The 7,500-nt window shown below is 39.5% G+C and overlaps 2 protein-coding genes and 1 pseudogene across 2 annotated transcripts in view; 1 reads left to right on the top strand and 2 right to left on the bottom strand.

Annotated features, from left to right (window-relative positions):
• Window positions 1-7,500, bottom strand: part of LOC138029742 (fibroblast growth factor receptor 2-like) — a 466,762-nt gene that overhangs the window by 217,897 nt on the left and 241,365 nt on the right. The gene's annotated exons all lie outside the window — the stretch shown is intronic.
• LOC138029723 (fibroblast growth factor receptor 4-like) overlaps window positions 1-7,500 on the top strand; it is an 80,091-nt gene that overhangs the window by 46,608 nt on the left and 25,983 nt on the right. The gene's annotated exons all lie outside the window — the stretch shown is intronic.
• On the bottom strand, window positions 83-1,754 carry LOC138029412 (uncharacterized; annotated as a pseudogene).

Here is a 7,500-nt window from a genome sequence, read left to right as displayed (position 1 = left end):
CTCATATGCCTTGGCTCGATTCAAGTTCGACTTTAGGCGACGTTCGGTTCCTTCTAAGCGTTTCAGTGCTAGCAATCTGTTATCAGGAAGAGATTTCGGATCCTTCTCTTTCCATATGGCTCAGCTTGTCTGCTTCACAGATGCATGGTTTTACCTCGACCCCCATGGACTCTGTTTTCCAGAAATCAGATAAGTCTACGGGTGTAGCGCACTTGACAAACATTATGCAACTCGCTGATTGAGTGTTTCCTGATGAGCCTCCAAACACTACCCATCCCAGTGGTGTTTGTCTTGCTACAAGCTCTCCTACTTGTCTGGTTTGGCCTGTATGGATGTTAGCATGGTCAATGCCTATGAGGATATCAATCGGTCCCCTTCCACGTCTGATCTTCTCACTTGACAGTCCCAGGAGTTCGGTGATCTGTGTAATAGCAGCTGGAGCAACGTCATCACTGTTGTTTGGGATTCCAGTGGCAGTTATCGAATACTTCTTGTGGTCATCTCCAGAACTGACAGGTACTCGGTATTCCTTTGTTCTTATGGTTTTCTCTTCTCCACCGACGTTTGCTATGGTTACAGAGGTGTCCCTTCCTTTGAGTCCAAGTAACTCCGCAATGTCGGACCGGATAAGACTTACTTGAGCGCCAGTATCGAGGAGGATGTTTCCCTTTTTCTGAATTCTGTTCTGACCGTGAATGATTGCTGACATAACTGGAAGAAGAGCTCCCTTACCGGCCACGAAAGCTGCTACACCTAATCTGATTGCGTTGCTTTTGTGTTGGAGTGGATGGTGATAATGTTCGCATTATCTTCCGTTTTCCTGTTTTGTGCAACGTTGTCTTCGGTAGCAAGTTGCCATTCCGTGTTCTCTTCCGGACCTTTTAAGGCATCCAGGGCACACGTGAGTCTCTTTGGCAATCTTGAGTCGATCGTGGACACTGAGAGCAACGAACTTTGGGACATTGGTCTGGCCAATGGGCTGAGTTTCGACACATCTAACATTTGTGCCATGTTGCGTTGCTTTTACTGCTGTCATCTTTCAGGAAATGGTTAACTGAACGGGTGCTTGAACCGGTTCTCAATGGCGCTGTTGCACGCATGCGTGACTTCATCTCCACTGTCATCCAGTCTATGAGTTCTTGTAATGTCGCCTTCTTTCCGTCTCTTTCCAGTTCTCTAGATTACACTTTCCGATCGTCAGTACACATTTTTTGTTCAATAATGGACAACATGTGGCTATTATCCATATCGCTGGGAACGCCCACTTCCTTAAGAGTGTTAAAACACCGCCTAACTAAGTGTGTTAGATCACAAAATCTAGCATCTTCTCCGTTTTGCAGTGCGCGGAACTTAACGATATCTTGCGTTATGGTGTCTGAGACGAAACGCGAATCTCCGTAAATGGAATCCAAATATTCCCAAGCGGCGTCGTAGTCGGTGCCAATCCCTTTAATTAAATCTAGCGGCTTTCCGTGGAGACACGTGCGTAAAAACGTGATTGAATCTCGTTTGGTGTACCGGGCTTCAATTGCATGTTTGAAGTCTGCTTTAAAAGTTGCGTACTCTCTCACGTCTCCGGCGAACTTTGGCAATTTTGGCTTCTCCATCTTAAAACCACAGGCGTAACTTGAATTACTGGGATCACTAACGAGATTTGGAACTTGTACATTCTCATTCACACTATTATCTTCATTATTTAGGGGTGATCGATGTTGAGTTTTCCTGCCTGGCATCAACAGTAGAGTTCTGTTCATTATCATGAGGTGTGGGACCGGAAACCACATCCATTCCAGATTGCATACTTGAAATTCTGACGGGGTTTGTCTCCTTACTCGCAGTTTTTGTAGTGGTTGCATTATTTTCTAAAGTTTGGTTTTCTTGGCTAACTAGACTTTCAAAATATATCTTAGCTCGCATTACATAGGTCATGAAGGAATCCTGGCATCCTTCCATCCAATTTTCCGCTTCTTCAAACTGCGTATCATCACCTATGAATTGCGAGTAGTCTTCATGCTTGACTACCAGCTCATTGTACGCTTTCTCGACTTTATCTAAGGCGTCTCTTACCTCTGATGTAGGTCTTTTAACTTCAATTACATTATTTACCCAGTTACCACATCTTGTGAGGACTGCTTTTGCGTTCCTCCGGATTTTCTTCGCTTCTTTCAACTGCGGGTCTATTTTCCACACAGGTGAAAGCACGTGGGAACCATCAACCATATCCCTCAGTCCAACGTGTCGACAAATAGAAATCGAATGTTTTTGTTCCAAGGGAATGACTGGATATGGAATCGTATAGTCTTTATGTTGTTTTATTCGATCTATAAGAAAGATACAAAATTCGTGAGAATTGAAACCTAATGCGAGTGACCGACTTCAAGGCTAGATTTGCCAACCATAATCAGTCCTTCAGGAATGTGGTGCACAGCAACCAGACAGAGTTAAGTATATATGTGTGGCGGTTAAAAAATGCTAAAGTAAATTACAGCATTGCGTTTTCGGAACGGCGCGCGCGTATTCTAACAGCACCAAAAAATGCAACTTATGTACACTCGAGAAGTGTTATATAATTTGTCACCGGGAGATCGCCACGCTCAACAAATGATCAGGATTAGCAAGCGGCTGTCGGCATGCAAACAAATTCCTCTTAAAGAAATTGTAATTAAAATCATAATCTACAATTACACGCATGGGCAAATAAATGTTTTTGACCTAGTTCAAGTCTACGTATCTATTCAAAGCTCTGGTGAACCCATTGAGCACTTTTAGCTGATGATCAATTTATCACGTCATTTCATTATCTATATATATATATATATAAATGATTTGGTTGAAAAGTTAAAACAAGACTAGATGTTGCATCTCGACAACGCTGTTTCGTGAGTTGCCTCACTCATCAGGAGTTTAAACTCCTGATGAGTGAGGCAACTCACGAAACAGCGTTGTCGAGATGCAACATCTAGTCTTGTTTTAACTTTTCAACCAAATCATTTATTTCTGCTCTATCTAACGATATCGAGCACTCTATGCAGACAAGTCGATTTCCTGTCTACTTATATATATATATATATATATTTTAAGAGGAAAAAAGGACGCAACTACATTTGTAGTTGCGTCCTTTTTTCCTCTTAAAATATTTATTCCGCTCTGCTTCAACGTATTGAGCACTGTTCCACGAGAAAATCGACTTACAGACTCCCTATATATATATATATATATATATATATATATATATATATATATATATATATATATATATATATATATATATATAACTTCAGGTGAGTTCCACACTGATAAATCCAGAATAGTGCTCAACAATAATGGAGCGGTAATAACAATGTTTTTCTACTCAATATAGTTTCATATGGACTTTAATACAGGTCTGTTTCGTAGACCAACAAGGAGTTGGGCCACTCATCAGTTAAATTCCATGTACACTGTAGCATCGCTGGGGTTTATATACATCAGTAGCGTGATCGTTACAAGATTCAAACGTGAAAAACAATAGTAAAAAAGCATTTGTAAATTTATGATTGGTTGTATGAGCTCGTATCGACTGGCAGGCACAAGCGAAATTTTATCCTTAGGTTCAATCGCATCCTCAACAAGCATGTCGGGATCATTTTGAAGTAATTTAAAATTACTAAGAATGATGCTTTTGACTGCGTGATTATGAGGATGGAAAGTGAGGGTGAATGGAATTCTGTCATTCTTATCTTTTTGTGACGTTTGTAGTGATGACTGTCGATCAAATTGTTGGGCGCGATGATGGCCCGCTTTAACCACAGAGACAGGATAGCCACGTTTTTCGAAGAACTGGCACATCTCCTCTGATTTGCCGGAAAAATCGGAGTCATCACTACATAGACGTAGAAGTCTAAGAAATTGAGAATAAGGAATGGAGTTCTTGACATGTGATGGATGTGACGATGAATACAACAAATAACTGCGTGAATCAGTAGGTTTGTAGTGCACACTAGTACATACATTCGTATGAAAAGAGGAGATTGCTTCTTTGCCACTAGTACATAGCACGTTGCCTCTATTAAAAAACTACATGAATTTTCAAGTTTGCATTTATACCCAGGCATAGTTAATTGTTAAATCAATAATAATAATAATAATAATAATCAATAATCAAAATTTCTATAGCGCCATTTCTACTAATTAACCAATAGCGCTCAACAAGGTTACTAAAATATCAAGTGAAGCTATGATCCTCGCAGTTATGAAGGCAATTTTTATGCAATACTCCGATTCCAGAAAAAAAACCGGAAGTTGCATGCAAGTGAGGCTTAATAGCCCTCGCGACAGGAAAAGTGTCGGACAAAACAAACAAGAACGGGCTCGTGGGCAAATTTAAAGCTACTTCAGCCGTGCAAATTATTAGCAAGGACAAAAAAATTGATCGCAAATGTTGCACAGCTTCAACCCAATTTATTGTTTCGTGCGTTTCCATCGGACACACAACAACTGACGAAGTGGGAAATTCGTATGAAAAGAGGAGATAGCTTCTTTCCCACGGTACGAAACAGGTTCTGTTTTTCTGAACAATTCACGCCGACGGATTTTAAACGGATTCTGGTTGGTCATAGACGAGACTTAAGGCGTACCATTGGTCTTTCCTTAGAAAAAAGTGGATGAAGGATCGCTTTGTAGAGCGAAAAGGCTGAAGTTGAGATGTGAGAAATCTGAAGGGATAACGAGAGCCGAGAGTGCTCATGAATATAAAGACCAGGAAGGAATTGAAGAAGATTTCCAAAAAGATTCTATTGTGTTCGGTCCACCATCACTTGACAAATGGATGGGAAAAATAAAGATGGAAAATGGAAGGCTGCTTCAAGAATTACAAGGATTTAAACCAAAGGAGAGTTTCCAAGTTTGGTCTGGAACGATTTTCTAGTGGTAATGAAGAAATAAAATTTTATACTAGATTTCCAGACTATGTAACTTTATTAGAATTCTGGAAATATGTAGAGCCTAATGCCCCAAAATTAACTTAATTCAGTTTTGTACTAATAATACTGATTCTATTAACTTTGAATTTCCCTTTCATGACAGTTTCCAACCGATTGACGAGTTTTGGCTTTTTTTACCTGTTCAAGACTTTTAGGTTCAGTATTTCAGAGCAAGTTGTTTCAGACCTAACTATAACATGGACTAATCACCTATATTTGATGCTACATGTAGGAAGCTTACTTCTATGCTCTTCTAAAGAGCAGATTAAACAACATCTACCTAACGTTTTTAAAAGCGAGTTTGAAAAGATAAGATGCAAAATAGACTGCACAGAAATAAAATGCCAGACTCCTCAAGAGCTTGGGAAGCAAAGTGAACTTTATTCTGAATACAAGTCCCACAACACATTCAAAGGTCTTGTAGGAATTTCCCCAAATGTTTGGATTACATTTGCGAGTAGTTTGTATCTGACCAGGAGATTGTAAAAAGGAGTTCTTTTGTTGATTTGCTGGATCAGCATGACCTGATTATGGCTGATCGTGGATTTGACATTCAGGAATTATTGGCAAAAAAAAAGGTAACACTTTTCATTCCTCCTAAATGACAAAGTAAATCTGAACAGGCTTCCAAGGAAGACTGTTATGAGACTATGAGAATTGCCAATTTAAGAATTCTCACTGAAAGGGCCATGAGGAGAATCAAAGATTGGATCATCTTTGATAGTGTTTTGCCATTAAGTTAATGTGGAGTAATAAATCAGCTCTGGACAGTGACCTTCTTGCTTGTTAACTGGCAAAAGCCTACTTTAACATGTTAAGGAAATGTGTCATAAAAGATGTGCCAACCTTTGATTCTCCTAATGGCCCTTTTGACATGGATCCTTAAATTAGCAATCCTCATAGTCTCAAACCAGTCTGTTCAGATTTACTTTGTCGTTTAGGAGGAATGAAAAGTGTTACCTTGTTTTTTGCCAGTAAATCCTGAATATGAAATCATGATCAGCCACAATCAGGCCATGCTGATCCAGCAAATCAACAAAAGAACTGCTTCTTTCAATCTCCTTTTCAGATGTACTTCCTCCATACAAGGTACTCACAAATGTAATCCAAATATTTAAATGTGTTGTGGGACTTGTACTCGGAATAAAGTTCACTTTGCTTCCCAAGGTCTTGAGGAGTCTGGAATTTTATTTCTGTGCAGTCTATTTTGCATCTTATCTTTTCAAACTCGCTCGTAAAAACGTTAGGTAGATGTTGTTTAATCTGCTCTTTGGAAGAGCACAGAAGTAAGCTTCCTAGCATCAAATATAGGTGATTAGTCCATGTTATAGTGAGGTCGGAAACAACTTGCTCTGAAATACTGAACCTAAACGCGAGATCACGCTCAAATAAACCAAGTCTTGAACAGGTAAAAACAAAAGCCAAAACTCGTCTATCAGTTGCAAACTGTCATGAAAGGAAAATTTATCTTCAAAATTAATAGAATAACTATTATCACGTACAAAACTGAAATAAGTTAACTTTGGGGCATTAGGCTCTACATATTTCCAGAATTCTAATAAAGTTACATAGTCTGGAAATCCAGTATAACATTTTATTTCTTCTTTACTACTAGAAAATCTTTCCAGACCAAACTTGGAAACTCTCCTTTACTTTAAATTCTTGTAATTCTTGAAGCAACATTCCATTTTCCATCTTTATTTTTTCCATACATTTGTCAAGAGATGGTGGACCGAACACAACAGAATCTTTTTGGACATCTTCTAAAATTCCTTCCTGGTCTTTATATTCATGAGCACTCTCGACTCTCGTTATCCCTTCAGATCTTCAGCCTTTTCACTCTACAAAGCGATCCTTCATCCACTTTTGTCCAAGGAAAGACCAATGGTACGCCTTAAGTCTCGTCTGTGTCCAGTCAGAGTCCGTTTAAAATCCGTCGGCGTGAAGTGTTCAGAAAAACAGAACCTGTTTCGTACCGTGGGAAAGAAGCTATCTCCTCTTTTCATACGAATTTCCCACTTCGTCAGTTGTTGTGTGTCCGATGGAAACGCACGAAACAATAAATCGGGTCGATTTTCATTTTGGTTATTACAGTTTGTAGCTGCGTGATCAATGTTTTTGTCCTTGCTAACAATTTGCACGGCTGAAGTAGCTTTAAATTTGCCCACGAGCCCGTTCTTGTTTGTTTTGTCCGACATTTTTGCTGCCGCAAGGGCTATTAAGCCACACTTGCATGCAACTTCCGGCTTTTTCTGGAATCGGAGTATTGCGTAGAGAAGCTTGAAAAATTCAGGCTCAAACCCCGTTGAAGTCCTGAATTTTTCAGGCTTCTCTACGCAATTGCAAAAACAGCCTTTATAACTGCGAGGATCATAGCTTCACTTGATTTCATATCCGCAGTTCATATATGGTTTATTTCATATATCATTTCATCGTTGATTCATTCCTCACGGGAACATTAGAACCCACAAACGACTAGCTCCCAACGTCAGTGGCTTCTTAGCTCAGTTGGTTATATCGTCGCACTGGTATCGCGAGG

Source organism: Montipora capricornis, chromosome 13 (genome assembly GCF_036669925.1).
Source record: "Montipora capricornis isolate CH-2021 chromosome 13, ASM3666992v2, whole genome shotgun sequence".
Taxonomy (NCBI): Eukaryota; Metazoa; Cnidaria; class Anthozoa; order Scleractinia; family Acroporidae; genus Montipora; species Montipora capricornis.
This window is presented reverse-complemented; position numbering and strand designations above follow the sequence as displayed.